The 26,075-nt window shown below is 35.7% G+C and overlaps 1 pseudogene; it reads left to right on the forward strand.

Annotated features, from left to right (window-relative positions):
• The first annotated feature begins 1,155 nt into the window (after positions 1 to 1,155).
• Positions 1,156 to 3,075, forward strand: LOC120882070 (annotated as a pseudogene).
• The last annotated feature ends 23,000 nt before the right edge of the window (positions 3,076 to 26,075 follow it).

Consider the following 26,075-nt stretch of genomic DNA (forward strand, 5'->3'; position numbering starts at 1 on the left):
GTGGTAGCTTGAGCATTCCTTGGCATTGCCTTTCTTTGGGATTGGAATGAAAACTGACCTTTTCCAGTCCTGTGGCCACTGCTGAGTTTTCCAAATTTGCTGACATATTGAGTGCAGCACTTTTACAGAATCATTTTTTAGGATTTGAAAAAGCTCAACTGGAATTCTATTACCTCCACTAGCTTTGTTTGTAGTGATGCTTCCTAAGGCCCTCTTGAGTTTGCATTTCAGGATGCCTGGCTCTAGGTGTGTGATCACACCATCGTGGTTATCTGGGTCATTAAGATCTTTTTGTATAGTTCTTCTGTGTATTTTTGCCACCTCTTCTTAATATCTTCTGCTTCTGTTAGGTCCACATCATTTCTGTCCTTTATTGTACCTGTCTTTGCAAACAGTATTATAAAGGGCTACTGATTCTAAAGTCTGCTGTTTACTTTTGTCTTCTCACCTCTATTTTATAGCTCTTGATAATGTGCAATTTAAATTTGTTTTAGTTTCTTTTCCTCTATATCTCTATACATGGGATTATCATTTAAATTAAATTACAGAGTACATATAGAGCATTTTGAATAATCATAGCAAGCATTCAATAAGCATTAGCCCTTATCACTATGCAGTTCCTAGTTGATACAAATTATATAACTACTAATATATCTTCACGGAGAAGGCAATGGCAACCCACTCCAGTACTCTTGCCTGGGAAATCACATGGACAGAGGAGACTGGTAGGCTACAGTCCATGGGACCGTGAAGAGTGGGACACAACTGAGTGACTTTACTTTCACTTTTCACTTTCATGCATTGGAGAAGGAAATGGCAACCCACTCCAGTATTCTTGCCTGGAGAATCCCAGGGACGGGAGCCTGGTGGGGTGCCGTCCATGGGGTCACACAGAGTCGGACACGACTGACGTGATTTAGAAGCAACAGCAATACATCTTCAAACATGGATGTGTGCTGTGCTTAGTCACTCAACCCTTTACAACCCCATGGACTATTGCCCACCAGTTTCCTCTGTCCATGGATTCTCTAGTCAAGAATACTGGAGTGCATAGTCATGCCCTCCTTCAGGAGATCTTTCCAACCCAGGGACTGAACCCACGTCTCCCACACTGCAGGTAGATTCTTTACTGTCTGAGCCAACACAGATAGTCATATGAGAAAACATGTTACAGCAATTGGCTGGCAGTGGGTCCAGGTCTGCAGGCTGGCCCTATGGGTGACGGGCTATGGGTTGGGCCCTGTTCCTGGGTCTTGTGAGCCTGAGTTCCTGCTCTGCACAGCCATGCCCTCTAACCGGACAGAGCACACCCTCCGGGCTGCCCTGAGGTGTGGAGCTGGAAGGTCAGGCCAGCCAACTCACCCATTTCAAGATTTGGAAATTCATCTCCAGGGATAGGATTCGACTTGTACTGTATCTCTAAGATACTTCAAGATAGAGACCAAATGGGACAGATGGACATATGACCAGCCTTTCCACTTCATCCTTCCAGTTTGTTCATTCAGCAAGTATTTATTAAGTACTTCCATGATCCAGGAGGCCTGGGTTAGATCCCTGGATTGGGAAGATTCCCTGGAGGAGAGCATGGCAACCCACTCCAGTATTCTTGCCTGGAGAATCCCCATGGACAGAGGAGCTTGGTGGGCTACAGTCCTTGTGGTCATAAAGAGTCGGACATGGGTGAGCAACTAAGCACAGCACAGCGCAGGCAGGAGACCCTGGAGACCTCTGCTACAGTGGCCAGGCTCACAGGGCCATTTGGATAGCTTTGTGCACATTGGTTGGGCTCCATCCAGTGGTCTGTCCACACAGACAATTCCAGAGACCCTGCTTGAGTTTGGAGCTGCCTCCCTATTTCCCACAGCTAGTGAATGGCCCAGAGGTCCTCAGCCTTAGGTCTCTGCCTCTAAGCTGCCCACTTGTGGGGCAGGGAGGGACAGGAATCAGGCTAGCCCCTCATGTTCCTGTGTTTTCCTAGGAGCCATGTGGGGCTAGAGGAGTCTGTGCTGGGCCCTGCCTGCTTCTGCCTGTGCCTGCTTCTGCTCCTGGGTTACAGGTACCACTGCCCACTTCTGCTCTGTGGCCTGATGCAGTGCCAGCACTATGGCAAGCTCTGCCTGTGCTCTCTGCTCTACAACTCCTTCAGGGGCAGTAAGACCGCCGTGGACGCTGCCTTTGAGCCTATCTACTGGCTAGTGGACAACATGATCCGCTGGTATGGGGTGGTGTTTGTGATGCTGGTGATTGTGCTGATCAGCTCCACTGTGGCCATTGCCTACCTGTGTGTCCTGCCTCTCATCCTCCAAATCTCCTCCATGCCCTGGCTCTGCTGGCATTTCTTCTTTAGTCACTGGAATCTGATTCTCATTGTCTTCCGTTACTACCAGGCTATCACCACCCCACCTGGATACCCACTCCAGGGCAGGAATGATAGGACAACAACTCCATCTTTAAGAAGTGCATTAACCCCATGCCAGCCTGAACACACCACTGCAGCATCTGCAATAGCTATGGAAGCTGGGACCTTTTCCGGGAGGCTTATGCTGCCATCTAGACTTGCCACCAGATGCCACCACCCATTTTCTCCTTCTGAGAAAGAGTGACTCACAGGAGTCTTGTCTCCCTCTGGTTCCTGTGCAGTTCTGTGGCACTTGCCCTGGGTGCCCTAACTGTATGGCAGGCTGTGCTCATCAGTCGAGGTGAGACTAGCATTGAAAGGCACATCAACAAGAAGGAGCATCGGTGGCTGCAGGCCAAGAGCAATTTTTAGGAATCATTACAACTATGGCTGCTTGGACAACTGGAAGGTATTCCTTGGTGTGGACACAGGAAGGCACTGGCTTACTCCAGTGTTGTTACCTTCCAGTCACTTGTCCCATGGGAACGGAATGAGCTGGGATCCCCTGCCCTGGGTGACTGCTCACTCAGCCTCTGTGATGGCAGTGTGAGCATGTGAGCTGGAGTGTGTCAGCCACAACTTGAGCACCACCATGCTTCCGGCATTGCCTCAAGGGCCTCCAAGGATAGCTTCTTGAGATCCTTGAGCCAAAAGAGCCAGTGGGCCTGCCCCAGGGTACCATGTGGGGACAGCTCAAGGACCAGTCTCCTGACCATTGCAGAAGCAAGGCACGATGCGGAGAAATCCTAGGGCTGATGTCTCTTTACTCAGGCAAACAGAAGTTCCAGCCCCAGACTGGAGATCAAGCAGCTAGCAACCTTGCCAGGTTGAACCTGATCTCCTCCAGGTTACAGCACTGGGGTTAGCCACCACCTCTTCCACTTGTGGTCTGAGGAAACAGCTGAATGGTCGAGATGAGATTCTGGCTTCTCAACAGGGCAAAGATACCAGGCCTACTGCTGAGGTCACGGCCACTTATCATGTGCTGCTGAAGGGAACAAAAATAAAGGTATTTGATTTTATGAAAAAAAAAAAATGTTACATAAGGAAGGATCATGCATAGTGTTGTGAATTTTATATATAAAATATGTATATCTTGTATATTTCAATAAAACTCTTCTATTAGTAGTTTTCTTCTACAAAGAGTAAAAATTCTAGAAATAAAATGAATGACTCTAGTTTCGCTTTTAAAATATGTTCATAAAATATGAAGATAAAGTTTCAAGACCACTTCTATAAATAAATATGATCTATCCACATCTAATTAATATATATTAGTAGTTGCTGGCACCTCTTGCATTGCTTGCTTGGCATTTTGTAGATATTTTCTAATTTAATCTTCCTAATGACCTTGTGATTTAGGTTTTACTACTCTAATTTATCATATGAAGCAATTGAATCCACAGGTTCTAGTGGATCTGTTATTCCAAGTCAAGTGTTACTGCCTGAGTAAAATGATAGACTTGAACTTCTAGAAATTCTCTCACTTGAATGCAAGTATTTGCTTGAAAACTTGATTTTTGGAAAGAAGACAGGAAAAGAAATTATAATAAAAAGTAATTATCCCCAATTTTCCCACCGCATAGAAGCAAAATAAAATTAGCCCAGGGTGACACTGATTCTGTTTCACCTATTTTAAACTCATTACTCTATTTCTCAGTCTCTAAATTATTCTTTTCTCAAGGGAAAATGTGTGTGGCAGGGGAGGTCTATGAAATCTTTGGAAGTAGCTGAGGTATGTGCCGGGGACTGTGCTTGGGATATCATAACCACATAACACAAGAAAACGTTGCGGGTAGTAGGAGGAGTTAGGGAGAAGAGAGGTGGGAACTTAAAAAAATGAGAAAATTGGTCCAAAGGCATTTCAAGTTGAGTTGTCTTAACTCCAAAACTTATACTTGGAAATGAGAATTTGTTCCTTCCATTTAACTAAGTCAAGGCGTTTCTTTTCTATGAAATATCTTTGCCTAGTTCAAATTTGCTTAATTTAGTGTTAGTTACTTAGATGGTAAACTTCATGAAAGCATAGGATTTTTTTTTTTCCATTAACTTTCTGGCCCTATAGACCCTTATTTTAAAACAAATGATGAACAAAACTAATTTTGATTATTATATGTAATTTATAGCCACATCCCTTTATTAAACGTTAGCAGAATAAATACATTAATTTCTGGGTTAAACTCTGGTGTCCTAAATGAACACTAAAATGTATTAAATATTTTTTTACACTATCTGCCTAGTTAATATATTTTGTCATTAAATTTAACTTAAATACATTAATATGTAGGTATATTAAACATATTCAATGATTGTTTATAAATTTAATGAAAAAAATAGATTAAAAATCATTGCTTAGAGTAATCCTTCATAACTAGCAAAGATATCACAAAAGATGAAGTGTTACTTCTAAAGAAGATCAACTAAAATATTATCAATGAAACAAATTCTCTGTAAGAACAGCTTACAATGGAAGTTTAGCATTAAATTGTCCTCATTATAAAGGATTTGCAGTAGGAAGCTGAGTTATTTCTAAACTGAGTACAATAAGGATGCAGCAGGACATGAACCCATAAGCAGCAGCCAAAATGACTATGGATAAGGGTTAACTTTGTTGCAGTAATTTACAACTACAAGACTGATATTTCAAGGATGATATTGAATTCTATTTATCATACTTCTTGCTTCTGAAACAAATCTAAGTAAATGAGAGCTTAAAACTGTAGTACACCATTATATATGGGTTTACAACTATTTCCCCCAATTATACATTTTTAAATAATACTTTAAAAAAAAACTATCATTTTCTTTCCTCCCCTAACTTCAAGTGATTCTCATTATATTTTTGGCTCATTTCTTCTAGATGTCAAGAAAAATTCAAAAGAGGGGTAGATTAATGACCTACATTATTAGCTTAATACATATTTGTAGAATAAGCGAATGAACAAACTTGTACTAGGACTTTTAGGATAATAATTTTAAATAGAGATATTATTTTCAAAATGAAATTTGAGCTGCAAATCTGTAACTATTTTAATATTTAAAATACTTGGCTCAGAAAAGCATCCACCTGCAATGCAGGATATGCAGGTTCAATCCCTGGGTTGGGAAAATCCCCTGGAAGAGGTCATGGCAGCCTACTCCAGTATTCTTTCTGGAAGAATCACATGGATGGAGGAGTCTGGCAGACTACAGTCCATAAGGTCACAAAGAGTCAAACACAACTGAAGTTGACTGAGTACATATGCACGCTGTTATTTTCAAGATAAAATCTGAGCTACAAATCTGTGAATATTTTAATATTTAAAATACTTATTCTTATAACATCAATATAACATGTTATCACAATTTTTTTTCCAAGAGAAGAAAAAAAGTCAAGTTAGAGTTAATAAGCCAAAAATAGCGAAGAACCCTGTGTATGCTCATAGAAAGAGGAACCATCTCTTTTTTGTTGTTGTTTTTCATTTATTTGTTTTACTATTGGAGTATAATTGCTTTACAATATTGTATTAGTTTCTACTGTACAACAAAGTGAATCAGCTATATGTATACATATATCCTACCCCTATTGAACCTTCCTCCTACCCCCCCATACCACCCCTCTAGGTCATCACAGAGCACTGAGATCCTGCTATACACAGCAGCTCCCCACTAGCTAGCTATTTTACACATGGTAGTGTATATATGTCAGTACTACTCTCTCAATTCTTCCCATCCTCCCCTTTTCCCAGTGTGTCCACAAGGCCTTTCTCTACATATTTCCCTGAAAATAGGTTCATCAGCAATCCCACTACTGAATGTATACCCTGAGAAAACCATAGTTCAAAAAGATAATGTACCCCAGTGTTCACTGCAGCACTATTTACATAACCTAGGACATGGAAGCAAATTAAATGCCCATCAACCAATGAATGGATGAAGATGTTGACATACACACAATTAGAATATTACTCAACCATAGAAAAGGAATGAAATTGGATCATTTGTAGTGATATGGATGAACTTACAGTTTGTCACACAGAATGAAGTAAGTCAGAAAAAGAAAAACAAATATCATATATTGATGTATCTCTTTTCATTTTTTAACATTTTTTTTCCTTTATCTGGCAGTCTATGTAAGATGACTTAGCACCTATGCAAACTTTGGAGAAAGTTCAGCAATTTTTAGTTTAAAAAAATGAGGGAGAAAAAAATACATTCTTACATAAAATCATCTTTGTTCTTCCCAAAATGATTTTTATTATTTTACATAAATGAATTTTTAAATGCCACATAGATTTCCTTTTACCTAGAATCTCATCCCCCTTGAGGAAAAATCTTTTCCATTTGGAAAATTTGTGTTTTAATAGTACTGAATAAAACTAATCAGAGATAAATTCATAGAAATAGGACCCATAATATACATGAAACAATATAAGTAAGTTATGATAAAACTGTAAGAGACTATTGATAAAAAGAAACACAAAAGACAGAACATAAAAGCAGCACTAAAAATGAAATGATAGACCAACAGATTAATTTCGGATGTTTTGACACTAATGGAAGCCAGAGATTGAATGGAAAGGAAAAATAGGCATCAACCTAAATTTGCTTACATAGCAAAACTATATATTAATAATGAGTAAAATAGTGCTATATCTAACAAACAACAGTGTTATCCACAAATAATTTTCCCCTATAGAAATATTTAAAGTATGTGTTTCAGAAAGGAAAAAAAATATTATTCCAGAAGAATGGTCTAAGATGTATAAAAGTATAGTGATAAAAAAGTGGTTTGGGTAAAATGAAATAAAAGTGCCATGTGAACATGAAGACACCATCTGAAAGCCAAGGAGAGAGGTTAGAACAGATTTTTCCTTTAAGAGCCCCCAAAATGAAAGTGCTATTGACAACCCTAATGACATTTTGATTTTGGATATCTTGCTTTCAAGACCATGTGCTAAGTCATTTCAGTCATGTCAACTTTTTGCAGCCCTATGGACCACAGCTTGCCAGACTCCTCTGTCCATGGGATTCTCCAGGTATGAATATTGGAGTGGTTTTCTATGCCCTCCTCCTGTGGATCTTCCTGACCCAGGGATCCAACCCATGTCTCTTACGTCTCCTGCATTAGAAGGTGGGTTCTTTATCACTAGTGCCAAAAGTGTGAGACAACAAATTTTTGTTATTTAAACCATCCAGATATTATAAATTTATTAAAATCTAAATAAAAGTAATCAAAATAAATAAATAAATAAAAGTTATCTGTATAATAATAATAACATCAAATGTATTGGGCTACAAAACAGAAGGTAAAATCATGAACAGAGTAATCTATAAAAACAGATTAGAGTTGAAACAGTGAAAGAATCCCAAGGTAAAAGAAATATTTTCAATTGTTATATAAAATTAAAGGAGGGATAAAGTTCTTAAAAGATGGGGCAATGATTAAACACTAAGTAAGTTGAAGAAATAAGTCAAAAATATCAGTCATCAAAGGACTAAACTTGTTGGTTAAACAAAAGCATGGAAAACCCAAATGGAAAATCAAATAACATCCCACAGTATGCTATTTACAAATAACATACACAAAACATAAACAGCCTCAAATTTTCAAATATATAGAGCCAGACATCTTGGAATGTGAAGTCAAGTGGGCCTTAGAAAGCATCTCTACGAACAAAGCTAGTGGAGATGATGGAATTCCAGTGGAGCTGTTTCAAATCTTGAAAGATGATACTGTGAAAGTGCTGCACTCAATATGCCAGCAAGTTTGGAAAACTCAGCAGTGGCCACAGGATTGGAAAAGGTCAGTTTTCATTCCAATCCCAAAGAAAGGCAATGCAAAAGAATGCTCAAACTACTGCATAATTGCACTCATCTCACATGCTAGTAAAGTAATGCTCAAAATGCTCCAAGCCACGCTTCAGCAATACGTGAACCATGAATTCCCTGATGTTCAAGCTGGTTTTAGAAAAGGCAGAGGAACCAGATATCAAATTGCCAACATCTGCTGGATCATGGAAAAAGCAAGAGAGTTCCAGAAAAACATCTATTCCTGCTTTATTGACTGTGCCAAAGCCTTTGACTGTGTGGATCACAATAAACTGTGGAAAATTCTGAAAGAAATGAGAATACCAGACCACCCAACCTGCCTCTTGAGAAATCTGTATGCAGGTCAGGAAGCAACAGTTAGAACTGGACATGGAACAACAGACTGGTTCCAAATAGGAAAAGGAGTATGTCAAGGCTGTATATTGTCACCCTGCTTATTTAACTTCTATGCAGAGTACATCATGACAAACGCTGGACTGGAAGAAACACAAGCTGGAATCAAGATTGCTCGGAGAAATATCAATAACCTCAGATATGCAGATGACACCACCCTTATGGCAGAAAGTGAAGAGGAGCTAAAAAGCCTCTTGATGCAAGTGAAAGAGGAGAGTGAAAAAGTTGGCCTAAAGCTCAACATTCAGAAAATGAAGATCATGGCATCTGGTCCCATCACTTCATGGGAAATAGATGGGGAAACAGTAGAAACAGTGTCAGAGTTTATTTTTGGGGGCTCCCAAATCACTGCAGATGGTGACTGCAGCCATGAAATTAAAAGACGCTTACTCCTTGGAAGAAAAGTTATGACCAACCTAGATAGTATATTCAAAAGCAAAGACATTACTTTGCTGACTAAGGTCCGCCTAGTCAAGGCTATGGTTTTTCCTGTGGTCATGTATGGATGTGAGAGTTGGACTGTGAAGAAGGCTGAGTGCCAAAGAATTAATGCGTTTGAACTGTGGTGTTGGAGAAGACTCTTGTAGGTCCCTTGGACTGCAAGGAGATCCAACCAGTCCATTCTGAAGGAGATCAACCCTGGGATTTCTTTGGAAGGAATGATGCTAAAGCTGAAGCTCCAGTACTTTGGCCACCTCATGTGAAGAGTTGACTCATTGGAAAAGACTCTGATGGTGGGAGAGATTGGGGGCAGGAGGAGAAAGGGACGACCCAGGATGGGATGGCTGGATGGCATCACAGACTCGATGGACGTGAGTCTGAGTGAACTCAGGGAGATGGTGATGGACAGGGAGGCCTGGCGTGCTGCGATTCATGGGGTCGCAAAGAGTCAGACACGACTGAGCGACTGAACTGATCTGAACTGAACTGAACTGAGGAAAATGAGAGTCACTACACAAAGTTCCATAAATTAGGGTTATGTAGCAACTGTGTGCTTGTTTACACCTAACAAAATAGAAGTCTTAGATTAAGTAGGGCTACATGTGCTACATAATCTAAAATAGGGATGGCTGAAGTAGTCCCCCCCTTTATACACTTAAACTTCCAATTCTGATATTAAATAATTTTCCTTCAAATTTTTCTAGGACCAGGATTCTTCTTTCTCATCTCTCAGTCCCACTTAGATACAGTCCTCATCTTCCTGGTCTAAGAAAGTGACATTTTGTGTCTCATGCTGTAGGCTTGAAAAGGGACAAACAGGGCAAAAGTTCTAACCAACTATAGGGAACAACTGACAAACATTCAGAAAACTAAGATTATGGTATCAGGTCCCATCACTTCATGCCAAATAGATGGGGAAACTGTGGAAACAGTGGCTGACAATTTTGGGGGGCTCCAAAATCACTGCGGATGGTGATTGCAGCCATGAAATTAAAAGATGCTTGCTCCTTGGAAGGAAAGTTATGACCAACTTAGATAGCATATTAAAAAGCAGAGACATTACTTTGTCAACAAAGTCTGTCTAGTCAAGGCTATGGTTTTTCCAGTGGTCATATATGGATGTGAGAGTTGGACTATAAAGAAGGCTGAGCACCAAAGAATTGATGGTTTTGAACTGTGGTGTTGGAGAAGACTCTTGAGAGTCCCTTAGACTGTAAGGAGGTCCAACCAGTCCATCCTAAATGAGATCAGTCCTGGGTGTTCATTGGAAGGACTGATGTGGAAGCTGAAACTCCAATACTTTGGCCACCTGATGAGAACAGCTGACTCATTTGAAAAGACCCTGATGCTGGGAAAGATTGAGGGCAGGAGGCAAAGGGGATGACAGAGGATGAGATGGTTGGATGGCATCACTGACTCAATGGACATGGGTTTGGGTATACTCTGGGAGTTGGTGACAGACAGGGAGGCCTGGCGTTCTGCGGTTCATGGAGTCACAAAAAGTCGGACATGACTGAGTGACTGAGCTGAATTGAATTATAATGAGATTTTTCAACATTCCTTTCTCAAAATCTGAGAAGCTAAGACAACAAAAATATGTTTACTTTTATAAATAAATATATATTTAAAGATTTGAACAAAAGAATTACCAAACTAAGTTAAAAGACATATATATCACTCTGAAACCAACAATTGAGGAACATTATTAAGAGCATAGAGCATATCTACACAAATTGGCCACTCACGAAGATTTAAACAAGCTACCCAGAAAATTTTAAGAAGTCAGTGTCAGTTGAATCTTAAATAAAATGCAAATAAACATAATGATAAATTTATTAAATAATATAAATGCATATACTTATAAGTGAATCTCTTTTAAATATCTAATCTAACAAAAAAGACCATTATAGAAATGGAAATAGTAAGGAGTTAGTGTATGTATATGTGTATATATAGGGCTTCCCTGGTGGCTCAGACAGTAAAGAATCTGCCTGCAATGAGGGAGACATGGATTCGATCCCTGAGGTCAGGAAGATCCCCTGGAGAAGGAAATGGCTACCCACCCCTGTATTCTTCCTGGAGAATGCTAATGACCACAGGAACCTGGCAGGCTACAGTCCATGGGGTCGCAGAATCAGACACGACTGAGCGGCTAAGCATAACAGTCATTTATATATCAGCCTTTGATGAAAAAGTGAAAGTTTATCTGCTAGTGAGAAAAAAAAAAGTGCACATTCTTAGAAAATCTGTATAACCCAGTCTTAAATTAGGAAGAAATGAACTTCAAACACTCCTTAAACAGATAAGTAAGCTAATTGAATCCGTTTTTTCAAATGTTCCAAAAAGCAAATTCCAGGACAAATATGTCTTATGAGTAATTTCTTTGAAATTCTAAGAGGAGACAATTAAAATGAAGAAATACTCTCCAACTTGTTCTGTGAGGTAGTATATCTTCATTATTAATTTTAGATAAGAAGATGATGGAAGGGTAAAGTATAGGGTACTTCTTTATAAGTATAGATGTAAAACTCCTAAACAAAATATTAGTTAATCTAGCAGTGTATATGTAGGCGCTATAAACTATGGTTGATTTATTCATAATTGCAAGGGTGGTCTATCACTAAAAATCTATAAATGTGATTACAAATGAGTAATTCAATAAATACAGGCATATCAAGTTATTAATTCAAATTTTATCCATGAAAACAACTATTAGTAAAATATAATTATCTTTAATTTAATAAAAAATAACCCACAGGAAAATAATTTTTAGTGTTGAAGTTTAAAAGTGTTCTATTTAAAATCACAGGCAACATAAGGATAACAACACAATTTTTTAACTTTGCATTGAAAAACATTCCCAATACAATAAGATAAGAAAAAAATAACTTTATAAGGATTAGAAGGAAAGAAATGAATTGGTATTACTCAAATATGATATAATTGTGTAGAAGCTACAAAAATATTCATAAAAATATTAAAATTGAAAGAGGTATTAAGAAAGTTGCTGAGTGTAGCATTAAGGTAAAAATATTTATTGCATTTTTGGAAAACTAAAATATTGACAGAACACATTCAAACAGAATATTGGTGCATCAGACATCATTTGCAATGGTGATTAAAATGTCATCTCTGTCAATCTAAAATACAGAAAGATATATTTTCACAGAAAATTACAAAGTTCATTATGAGGCATAAACAGAGAACACACGTTTTTCTCAAACCGATCTATTTTAACACTTTTATCAGAATTTTTGTAAAATCTGTATGGAATTACAAGGCCCAAGAGCAACTGAAAGGTTCCAGAAAAAGAAGAGCAAGTTTGGGTGATCTTTATCAAATACCAGGGTTTATTAGAAAACTAATATATTTTTCTAATCTATATTAGAAAACTTAATATATTTAAGTTAATGTGGTCCTGAAACAGGAATAGACGAACTAGATTTAACACATCCATTAATTGAAGAACATGAAATATATGACAGAAGACACATGGCAGTCATTAATAAATAATTGAGGAAAGAAGAGACTAGTTAATTAATGGTTCTGGGACAATTAGTCATTCATATATATATATATAAACCAATGAAATTAGCTCATGCGATCTGTAACAGTCAATTTCAAATAAAGACATAAGGAAAACAAAAACTCCAAAACCTTTAAAAGAAAAAATAATTTCTTATTGGCTTTGGGAAAAAAATGGTATTCAAACCAAAGAAGAGTTTATTTAGAACATGAACCAAACAAGAAAAGCAAATGAAAGATCCTCATTACTAATTAGGAATATGCCAAAATAAGACTAAAGTAAGAAACTTTTTTATTCATAAGACTAGCAATGTCTGACAATACCAAAAATGGTGGGAATATAGAACATAGGGAACTGTGTATATTTTCTAGTGGAAAATCCTGATGCAATTATATTGAAGCAAATTTGGCATGATCTTATAAAACGATATGTGCAAATACTAAAAACCAGAGACTCTGCTTCTAGACTAAACTTTTGCAAATATGCCATAGAAAACACATATAAGAATATTCAAAATAACATTATATCAACAAAAATGTAAATTGCCCCAAAATATAGGAAAATATATAAATAAATCAGTGTATTTATATTGAAATAATATTATATAAGAATGGTAACAAATTTTAAAAACTCCATAGCATAACATGGATAAAATTTAGAAATACAACGTTGAATGATAAATGAAAATATCAAAAACTTTTTAAAGTATTAAAACACTTTTAAATAACACAAAGTAAATAAAATTAATGTACCTTATATAAGAATTCATGCATATAATAATTACATACTTATAGCATATGAGTGAAACTCCAAATTTAAAAAAAAATTCAAAAAATTAATTCTCAATAGAGTGAGAATTAATTCTTACTGATTTATTCTCACTACAGTGACAATGGGGAAAATAAGGTAGCAGTAATGCTTGTGGTTTCATTGATAACTGTTTTACTCTGCTTTTAACTTACAAATTTGTTACATGCATTTTTATGGATCAAATAATGCATGATTGTTCTTATATTTCCAAAAGCAAAACAAAGCCTGGTATCAATTATAGCTGCTATTTTTTTAAATCACAGCAATCTACTACTGAGCTATATTCAGAAAACAATGGATAGCAAAATGATATTATATTGTGCAATTAGTAACAGGTGATAGTTAATTTATTTTGTAAGAATTATAGATTTATTTAAGATTAATAGAATGTACCACGTAAATGGAGAGAAAGAGAGACAGCAAGACAGGCTGAGACTGCTTTTCAGTTAAATTTCAGCTTCAAATTATAATCCCCACATTAATGTCCCGTGTCACTTGGTCAAAGTTGCTGATTCTGACTACTGAGTTAGAAGCAAAAAGAAAGCTCCTTTCCAAACAAAATTTTCCCGAGTGTCAGCAAAATGTCCAAATCATCTATTTTACATTGATGTGCTTTTTAAAACTTTTCAAATCAAGGTCACTTCTTTGTTCCACATTTAAAGAGCTGATGAAATATATTCTAATAGATTCATATCATAAATCTCTAGTGTCTAAGTAGACCTGAAAAAAACATTTATCTGTCCTGGTCAGTATCTCCAGAGGCTATTATATTCCCATTAAAAAAAAAAAAAAGTCATCTGTGTAGAGCCCATCTCAATTTCTAGCTTGTCAGTTCAAGAACATTAGAATGCCTATTTAGTTTTGCTCATTAAGATGTATATCTTTTATGCCCTGTGATAACTATTAATATTCAAAAAACATAGGGAAAAACATAAGGCAAGTGCTTAAACTAGAGAATACAACTATTCCAAACATTTGGAGCTTCCCAATTACTACTGGACCCTATTTCCATCTGGCAACTCAGGGTTATATGACAGCATAATGCCATTTTGAGACTCAAGTAAGCAGCGTCAATCTAACTGCTATTTGCAGGATGACTTTGTAGTCCTAGAGGATTGCAAGATGCAGATGATTGCTCCTTAGAGGAATAACTGTTGACAGGGCTGGTGAAACAACTCACGAATGATGAACTGAGAAAGTGCCCAACTGTTCACGCAGATCTGTAAAAATGCCGCAGCACAACCTTAGGAAGGATTACAGCAATTTCCCCATGTCCTGTTATTTGCCTCTGACTGAAAATGACAGAGACGCACAGTATCACTAGACATCGCCTACGTGTACATTAAACACATCCTGATCCTTTAACATCATTGACTTTAAGAAATGTCATCAGAGTTATCAAAATCTTGAAGCTCTCTATCATACCTTGAACAGGGATAAATTTCCTCTGTTACAAAATTAATGACTAAAAACAATTCTAGTAATGTTTAAAATGAACGAAGAACTTGCCAAGAGTTCAACACTGTATTAATACTTCTGTCTAACCTTCTATTCCCAAGGCTGATAGTATGCACAAAGACTTTGATTAGGACTTGCAACACACACACACAAAATCAATCTGACCATCTGTGTGAATTTATGTAAATATAAGCATATAATAGGCATACCTTGAGTATCTTTAATCATAGAAAATCTTTTACATAGTAATCTAAAAATAATATATTGTTAAAAAAGAAAATACTTCATTCTTCTGCAGGTAGTACTCTCCCTGGTAATGATAGTGACAGCATTTACAAAAGGGAAAATATGATGCAATTGAGAAAAAGAATTAATATACACTCAAGAAAGGGATCATTTACTATTTAACAGAGCATTCCCATTCTATTTATGTCTTTGACATATTACCACTATAAACTGTTCATTATATTTGCTCAAATACCATGCCATATACCTTAGTAGTTTAAAATTCGGCAGTTCAACAACATAATCAGTATAGGAGCAAACTTTTATTTCCCTCTTTGTCCTACATAGTGTACCATCTGTATTTACTTTTCATGTGCTGCTCATCTATTTTTTGGCCATTAATAGGTTACTTTATTCATCCATGTGTATCACTCATTAGCTACTACTTCTATGATTATTATCATTGTTGTTGTAAGAGCACTTAACATGATATCTGTTCTCTTAATACATTTTTAAGTGCATAATAGAGTATGTTAACGATGGACACAATGTTGTATAGCAGATCTCTAGAACTCATTCATCTTGTATATTAAAACATTAATGTCTGTCAAACAGCAACTCTCCATTACTCTTCTACATCCCACTTTGTCTTCACTGTATCCCAAATCATAGTGATATCCTGGTGTTTACCATGTTCTTTGTTCTTTTCTCCATTTTGTCTATGCTGCTTCTTAGAAAATATACTGATTTTTATCTTATTTTTATTCTCAAATTCCAGATAAAAGAATTTCAATTCTATATGTGGCTAGTCAAAAAAGAAAATAAAATCATTATCTAGTAGAAAGATTTTATTTATGCCCATTAGAAAAACACTTCACAGTATCAATATTTTAGGAGTACCTCTCTGCTAAAGAAGAACTAATTTATTATGCTATCTAATACCTTTCTTGTAATCCAGCCTGTCAAATTAGGTTTCATATCTAAATTAAGTTTCTGCTTGTTGTTTTTATTGATTTTAGTGTCATCTTAATCCCTCTTGTTATTTAAATCTTTTAAACAAAATGAAACAATGATGTTTAATAACCAGTAAGACCCTAAGAAAATTTAGCATTTGGATGAAGAAGACCTAATCTCCAGCAGGATGAGATAATAGAACAAGAATGGCCACAGATGCATCTCAATGGGAAAATTTTTAATGTCCTTTTATTTTGTTTTGATTCTTTTTAATTAAAAAAATGATATTTTATTACTTGCTACACCTTATGGCATGTAGGAATGTTAGTTCCCTGACCAGGGATACTTGTGTTCCCCGCAATGGAAATGTGAAACTCTAACCGCTGGACCACCAAGTGAAAATGGAAATTGCTCAGTTGTGTCCAACTCTTTATGATCCCATGAACTATACAGTCCATGGAATTCTCCAGGCCAGAATACTGGAGGCGGCAGCCTTTCCCTTCTCCTCTGGACTACCAGGGAAGTCTCTTTTGTTCTGATTCTTAACCAAAATTTCAAATGACAGTGAAGGCTAGTTCTGTATTATTGATGTGTTGATGATGGTTTTACTAAATATAATTCATTAAAATTCATCCTAAAGTTGTTTTTTCAACAAGTTTTATGTGAGAATGCATATTCAGTTATATTTATGTAAGTGCATTTGAAACATTTTAAAATGCATATAGCTTAAAAGTATGGAACATTCAAGAATTTAATACAGAAATTTTTACTTATTTTCAAAAGGAAACATAATTCTTATTACTACATAATCCCTTGGGTAAAAAATTAAAATGTATTACAAATACCCTTCTGTTCCAATTTGAGAGAAAGACTGAATCAAACACATTTGAAAACCAATACAATATTGTAAAGTAAGTAACCTCCAATTAAAATAAATAAATTTATATTTAAAAAAAATAAAAAAAAGAAAAGAAGGGACCTTAGTCAAGATAGACATTCTTTCTTTTAAAATATTTCTTAAAACACAACCTAGGTGATTACATTTAAGAAATTTCTTCTTTTTCCTGATATAATATTTTAATGTACTCTTCTAAGAAAATAGGGTATTCAGATGAAGTTTCTTATCTGGAACATGATTTATGATGAAAATACATAGGTCCACACATATTTATATACATGGATTATGTTCTAACATCTCCACTTAGAAATCCATGTTCATCAATGTGAGTGAAAGTGTTAGTCACTCAATCATGTTTGACCCTTTGTGAGCCCATGAACTGTAGCCTGCCAGGTTCCTCTGTCCATGGAATTTTCCAGGCAAGAATACTGCAGTGTGTTGCCATTTGTTTCTCCAGAGCATCTTCCTGACCCAGCAATCGAACAGTGGTCTCCTGCATTGCAGGCAGATTCTTTATCATTTGAGCCACCGAGGGAACTGTTTTACATTATTAAATATAAAACATTTACTGTTTGAGCCACCAGGAAAGCTGTGTTATAATATTAAATTATTAAACATATATTTCTCAATCAATTATAATTTAATGATATATTTATTTATTACTAGTGACAGGACCGACTTTGCTTAATCATGCTCAAGTATTCAATTAGTAAATTCAGTATACTGCACATTTATTAGAACAATGCATTTAACCATAAATACTTTTCTCTGTAACTTTCTATGTTTGGGATTACTGTATATGCTTCCAGCAAACATAAAGGGACAAACTTCTCTTGCAGTATTCTTATGTCTGTTATAATAACAATCTTTAAAATATTCAACTAAATGCATTTATTATGTGTGTTATAATTTAGCACATGATAAGTTTTCTATAATTATTATGTACACATAACTGAAATAAAACTGACAGTAATAAACAAACTGTGATCCTCATTTTGCTTGTGAAAATTTAGTTGGTCATGATAGCACTAATTTATTATGACTATAAACTATTTATCTGCAAAATTAAAATTAAGTAGATGAAACACTTTTATTGTTGAATGCAGGAAATACATTCCTGTAATACTGCCAAAAGTACACTTGCAAAGCCTGAATTTGGGGGCCAGAGAGGCATCTTTTTAAACTTTGCATCTACTACTTACATATACTGCAATTTTAAGTCAAAGTGGGAATTTCAACATCCTTGAAATCAGTCAAAGTATGTAGTGTAGATTAATATGAAAATTATATGAAAAAAATATACATAAAGGACCAAGAAAGTAACTGGTCAAAAGTGATATTACCACAAATATTAACAAAACTCTTTCCTTTTTTTGTCCTACCTGCAAGTATTCAGTGATCTAGATAGATATTTTTCCTTATTCTTAAATATTGTGATAAATATTCATAACATAAAATTTACCAATTTAACCATTTCTAAGTGTACAGTTAGGCGGCATTAAGTATAGTCACATTGTTGTGCAACAATCATCACTACTAATTTGCATCACTTTCATCATCCTAAGCTGAAATTGTACCCATTAAACAACTTCCTATTCTTCTGCCTCTTGTATGGTTTCCAGCACTATTCTATGTCTCTATAGTGGTGATTGTTTAGTTGCTAATTTGTAACTGACTCTTTGCAACCCCATGGACTGTAGTCTGCCAGGTTCCTCTGTCCATGGGATTTCACAGGCAAGAGTTAGCTGCCATTTTCTTCTCCAGGGGATCCTTCCAACCAAGGGGCCCAATCTGCATCTCCTGCATTGCAGGAGCATTCTTTATGACTCAGCCTCCAGGGAAGCCTCTATATCTCTATGGGTTGTTTTGTTAACCACATATAAGTAGACAGACAGAATGAACTCTGTTCATTTCCAAGGCAAATCATTCAGTATCACAGTATTCCAAGTCTATGCCCCAACCACTAATGCCAAAGAAACTGAAGTTGAATGGTTCTATGAAGATGTACAAGACCTTCTAGAACTAACACCAAAAAAAGATGTCCTTTTCATCATAGGGGACTAAAATACAAAAGTAGGAAGTCAAGAGATATCTGGAGTAACAGGCAAGTTTGACCTTGGAGTACAAAATGAAGCAGGACAAAGAAAGTTTTGGACTAACAAAGTTTTTCCAAGAGAACATGCTGGTCAGAGCAAATACTCTCTTCCAACAACACAAAAAAAGATTCTACACATGGACATCACTAGATGGTCAATACCAAAATCAGATTGATTATATTCTTTGCAGCTGAAGATAGAGAAGTTCTATATAGTCAGCAAAAACAAGACTGGGAGCTGACTGTGGCTGAGATCATGAACACCATACTGCCAAATTCATACTTAAACTGAAGAAAGTAGGGAAAACCATTCATGTAAGACCTAAATCAAACCCCTTATGAGTATATATTGGAAGTGGCAAATAGACTCAAGGGATTCAATTTGATAGAGTGCCTGAAGAACTATGGACAGAGGTTTGTAGCATTGTACAGTGATTAAAAAACATCTCCAAGAAAAAGAAATACAAAAAGGCAAAATGGTTGTCTGAGGAGGCCTTACAAATAGCAGAGAAAAGAAGAGAAGCAAAAGGCAAAGGAGAAAAGGAAAGATATATCCATCTGAATCCAGAGTTCCAAAGAATAGCAAGGAGAGAGAAAGCCTTCCTCAGTGAGCAATGAAAGAACTAGTGGAAAACAATAGAATGGGAAAGACTAGAGATCTCTTCAAGAAAATCAGAGATACCAAGGGAATATTTCATTCAAAGATGGGCTCAATAAAGGACAGAGACATCATGGACCTAACAGAAACATAAGATATTAAGAAGTGGCAAGAATACACAAAGGAACTGTAGAGAAAAAACCTTAGTGACTCAGATAACCATGATGATGTGATCACTCACCTAGAGTCAGATGTCTTAGAGTGTAAAGTCAAGTGGGCCCTTGAAAGCATCACTATGAACAATGCTAGTGGAGGTGATGGAATTCCAGTTGAGCTATCTCAAATCCTAAAAGATAATGCTATGAGAGTGCTGCCCTCAATATGCCAGCAAATTTGGAAAATTCAGCAGTGGCCACAGGACTGGAAAATTTTAATTTTAATTCCAATCCTAAAGAAAGGCAATGCTAAAGAATGTTCAAACTACCACACAACTGCACTCATTTCACATGCTAGAAAGTAATGCTCAACATACTCCAAGCTTCAAAACAGTACATGAACCAAGAACTTCCATATGTACAGGCTGGATTTAGAAAAGGCAGAGGAACTGTAAATGAAATTGCCAACATCAATTGGATCATAGAAAAAGCAAGAGAATTTCAGAAAAACATCTACTTCTGTTTCATTGACTACACTAAAGCCTTTGATTGCATGGATCGCAACAAACTGTGGAAAATTCCTAAGGAGATTGGAATACCAGACCACTTGACCTGCCTCCTGAGAAATCTATGCAGGTCAAGAAGCAACAGTTAGAACCAAACATGGAACAACGGACTGGTATCAAACTCGGAAAAGAGTATGTCGACTGTATATTGTCACCCTGCTTATTTAACTTAACAGAGTTTATCATGTGAAATACAGGCTGGATAAAGTACAAGTTGGAATCAAGATTGCCAGGAGAAATATCAATACCCTCTGATATGCAGATGACACCACCCTTACGGTAGAAAGTGAAGAGTCAGAAAGAGTCTCTTGATGAAAATGAAAGATGAGAGTGAAAACGCTATCTGAAAAGTCAACATTCAAAAATGAAGATCATGGCATCCGCTCCCATCACTTTATGGCAAATAGATGGGGAAACAATGGAAACAGTGACAGATTTATTTTCTTGGTCTCCAGACCACTGGAAATGGTGACTGCAGCCATGAAATTAAAAGACTCTTGCTCCTAGGAAGAAAAGCTATAGCAAACCTAGACAGCCTGCTAAAAACAGATACATTACTTTGCTGACAAATGTCCATATAGTGAAAGCTCTGGTATTTCCAGGAGTCGTGTATGGATGTGAGAGTTGGACCATAAAGAACGCTGAGCACTGAAGAATTGATGCTTTTGAACTGTGGTGTTGGACAAGACTCCTTATAGAGTCCCTTGGACTGCATGAAGATCAAAACAGTCAATTCTAAAGGAAACCAATCCTGAATATTCATTGAAAGGGCTGATGCTGAAGTTGAAGCTCCAATGTTTTGGCCAGCTGCTGGGAAGTGCTAACTCATTAGAAAAGACCCTGATGCTATGAAAGATTGAAGGCAGGAGGAGAAGGGGATGACAGAGGATGAGACAGTTGGATGGCATCATTGACTTGATGGACATGAGTTTGAGCAAATTCTGGAAGATGGTGAAGAACAGGGACGCCTGGCGTGCTGCAATCCATGGGGTTGCAAAGAATCGGACATGACTGAGTGACTAAACAACAATGGCAATATACAAGTAGAATCATACAACATCCATGCTTTTATCTCTGGCCTATTTCAGTCAGCATAATGTTTTAAAGTTTCATCCGTGTAGTAGCAAATATCAAATTTCATTCTTCACAAAGGCTGAATTATATTCCATTGTATGTATATGCCACACTTTGTTTATCCAGTCAACCTTCGGTGAACATTTGGGTTAGTCTCACCTATTCAATATTGTGGGAAATACTGCTATGAATAAGGTATGCAAATATCTTTTTGATAATTGCATTCAACTCTTGGAATCTTTGGGGTTTATACCTATACTTGGAATTGGTAGGTGCTATGGTCATTCTGTTTAATTTTTTGAAGAAACACCATACCATTTTCCACAGGACTTTCATCACTTTAAATTCCCACCAGCAATGCATAAGGGTTCCAATTTCCTCAGGTCTTTTCATACAGTATTATTTCCCAGGATTTATTTTGACAATAGCCATTATAATGAATATGAAGTGGTTTCTCATTTAGGTTGAGATTTGCATTTTGCTAGTGATTAGTGATATTGATTAGTAATGTTCCTCTTCTCTTATGTGTATTGGTTATTGTACATCTTCTTTGAAGAAATGTCTGTTCAAGTCCTTTGTCCATTTTTTAATGCTGTCCATTCCCTTTGTTTAAGTTTTATAAGTTTTATTTTTAATATTTTCTGGATATTAATCCTTTGTTAGATATATTATTTGGAAATATTTTCTCCAAATTTGTGGGTTGCATTTTCACTCCAATGCCCTTTGATACAAGTTTTTCATTTTTTAAAGTTCATTTATTTTTTTTTTTTGATGCTTATGCTTTTAATGTCACATTCAATAAATCACTACCAAATCTGATGAATCTTTCACCCTATGTTTTCTTTTAATGTTTAGCTCTTTTGTTTTAGGGCTTCTCAGATGGCACAAGTGGTAAAGAATTATCTTGCCAATGTAGGAGACACAAGAGACACGAGTTTGATCCCTAGATCAGGAAGATTCCCTGGAGAAAGAAATGGCAACCTACTCCAGTATTTCTTGCCTGGAAAATGCCATGGGCAGAGGAGGCTGGTGGGCTCAGCCCAAGGGGTTTAAAGAGTCAGACACGTCTGAGTGCACAGATGCTAGATACTTATGATTTCGCTTTTATGTTTAGGTCTTTGACCTGTTTGGGTTTAATTTTTATATATGACGTGAGTTTCTTTTCCAAAGGGATACCCAGTTTTCCCAAGACCATTTGTTGAAAAACGGACCTTTCCCTGTTGAATGGTATTGATACTTTGTTGGACATATTTGATCATATATATAAGTTTACTTTTCCAGTTCTCTTTTCTTTTTTTTTAAAATATAGATTTATCAGTTTTCTTTTCTATCCCATTGTCTATATGTCTTCCTTTATGGCAACACCACAATCTTTTTTGAGTACAGCAGATTCTAAGTAAGTCTCATGATCAGATCATATGAGTTCTTCAACTTTGTTCTTTTTCAGGATTATTTTGTCTATTTGCAGTCCTTCAAGGCACGGAATTCAGGATTTTTTTTTTTTTTTCTGTTTCCTCAAAAAGATATTTGAACTTTGAAAGGGATTGCATTGAATATTCAATGTGGGTTGCTTCTGATGGTATTTACATCTTAACCATATCATTTGTTCCACAGACATAATATTAAAATTTTAACAATGTTATGTCAGTCCATAAACACAGATGTCTTCCAATTTATTTATGACTAGTTTCTTTCAGCAGCATTTTGTAGTTTCAGTGTACCAGTAGAACTCCCTTGGCTAAGTTATCCCTAAGTGTTTTACTCTTTTTGATGCTTTTGTAAATGGATTGTTTTCTCAATTTCCTTTTTGGATTGTTCACTGTTAGTGTATAAAAACATAACATTTTCTGAATTGAGTTTTTATATTGAATTTTATACTGAAATTTATGCTAAATTTTATGCTGCTGAATTTATTTATTCACTGAAATGTGTGTGTGTGTGGGATTGTTAGTGCTTTCTACATGCAATTTCATGTTGTCTGCAGAGAAAACTGTACTTTTTCCTTTCTTTGGTGCTCTTACTTAATTACTTAACTCTTCCCTTCTGCCATTGCTTAGTCACTCCGACTGGAACTTCAAAACTAAATTGTATAGAAGTGGTAAAAGCCATTATATCTTATATTATATCTTAACTCATCACTTACCAACTATGTGTCTTTGAAGTCATATAACTCTGAGCCTCACTGTTTTCAAATAGGAATAACTGTGTCCACTACATTTGATAATTTTACTTAATGACACAGTTTATTTCAAAACTTTCAGCATGAAAGTGAAAAGTGAAAATGAAGTTGTTCAGTCGTGTCTAACTCTTTGCGACCCCACAGACTGTAGCCTACCAGTTTCCACCATCCATGGGATTTTCCAGGCAAGAATACTGGAGTGGGTTGCCATTTCCTTCTCCAGGAGATCTTCCCTCCCCAGGTATTGAACCTGGGTCTCCTGCACTGTAGGCAGCTGCTTTTACTGTCTGAGCCACCAGGGAACAAATAGAGGATGTATCCAAAAATTAGTTAGAGTTCATTCCTCTCATTTTTTTTTTATAACTTGAATTAAATAGGGATTAAAATCACCTTTAAATTAAAAAAGAAAATAAGATATATGGTAATTTTATCTTTTTCATTTTATTTCAATAGTCTATCTTCATATATATACAATAAGTAATTCTATAGATAATTATACATTGAAATGTAAAGGGTAGTATTTTAAATATTTAGTTGATTTTTATCCTTTAACATATTTCTTCAGATACAAAAACATATGCATTTTTAAGGTTGAATGTTCCTTGACTAACTAAATATATAAATGAATACATATTTATAGCTAAATATGTAAATTAACACATATTAAATACATATTTAATAGCTAAATATGTAAATTAATACATATTTTCTTTTACATTACCAAAAATAAGCATTTAAAGTATTCCCACAAAGTTCACTTGGAAACACACAACTATATAAATTCAGTGAAATTTCTTTCATCATTACACTCATGTCTTCATTTGTTTCTAACTCAGGATAAATCCAGAATGCTGAAGAGTAAGTTAATTTTAGCTATTTGGTCGTTTAATCTAATTTTCAATTGGGTTTAAACTCAAATCTTACACAGGACAGTTTGTGAAAGGACTTTCTTCTTCAAAAGAAAAAGGAACAAAGGTGTATTTAATTAACAGAACATAATCATGTTATTTAACTGAGAGACTAAAAGAAAATAAACCACATATTTACAAGTAAAGGATAAGTTTGTTAAATATAAAGTATTGATATTAACTTGAAAAAAATGATAGAAATAGAGGTTAAGAGGCTTAAATTAGTCTTTTAGATAAATTTAATATTTTTAAATGCTAGTGACAATAATGAAGGTGTTACAAGGGACAGCTGAAATGTAATTCAAGACAGTGAATAGAATTTACTGTCACAACACATGTTGATACTATGCAGGGCAAAACCTTAGCTGCTATTTTATTTTCTTTCTGTGTTTTTGACATACTATTATAAACTTGTTCTCAAAATAGGAGATATTCTGATACCTCCTGGTCATAAAAACAAATGCAACCCAGCTTTGAGACTGATTATATTTTAAGATGAGTATCTATTCTTGTGAATAGAATAAAACTCCATCATTGAAATATTGTCTTCACAAGTGAAACCCATTGCTTGTAGAAGGTGCTTTTAGGAAAAGGGAAAGAGTAAACTTAGCATCTTGAGTAGCAGGATATCAGCCTTATTGTATGTTTGTTAATTACTTGTTATAAGAAGTGAAGTGAAGTGTTAGTTGTTCAGTAGTGTTCAACTCTTGGCGACCCCATCGACTGTAGCCTGCCAGGCTGCTCTGTCCATGGAATTCTCCAGGCAAGAGTACTTGAGTGGGTTGCTATGCCCTTCTCCAGGGGATCTTTCTAACCCAGAGATCAAATCCGGGTCTCAGGCATTGCAGGTAGATTCTTTACTGTCTGAGCCACCAGGGAAGTATACTTGATATAAACATATATATTATATAAATGGTTATTATATCTTCTATAAAAATGATACATCAATTTTATATATATATATATCATAAAATATTGTTCAGGTCTGCAAAGTTAAGAATATTAAATGGAAAGGTTATGAACACTTTTGATAATGTAACTCTGAAGCTAGTCACCCTTCATTACCCTTACAATACCCTTACAAATATTTGCAAATTTTACAGATCATATATATTTCTTCTACTTATCTATGGTCTGATTTCCACCTTTGACTAGATTTTCACTTCCCACTTTCTGTTTAGTAGCTGCTGTAGACTACTTTTTCCTATCTTTGCATGACACATTTTAGATATCTGTGGAAACTCTCATATTCTATTCATTAAACATGTATCTATTTATGTTCAAAAACTTATTTAATTCATATATTAGACAAGTAGTATTCTGTATAGAGCATGCTCTCTCTCTTTCTCTCTCTCTCTATATATATGTATAAAATAAAACAAAAGCTAAGATAATGCTTTGCTCTCCATAATTCTTCCTCCTAAAAAACTCTCAGAATACAGTAAACTTATAATAAGAGAAATAAAATATTTATCCTAAATAAACTTAGTAATATGTGGCACCAGATTCCTCTTTTAGAATTTAACAATCTAGTTAACAGGGGCGGTCCTAAGATGGCGGAGGAATAGGAAGGGAAGACCACTTTC

This window comes from Oryx dammah, unplaced genomic scaffold, assembly GCF_014754425.2.
Source record: "Oryx dammah isolate SB20612 unplaced genomic scaffold, SCBI_Odam_1.1 HiC_scaffold_2, whole genome shotgun sequence".
NCBI lineage: Eukaryota > Metazoa > Chordata > Mammalia > Artiodactyla > Bovidae > Oryx > Oryx dammah.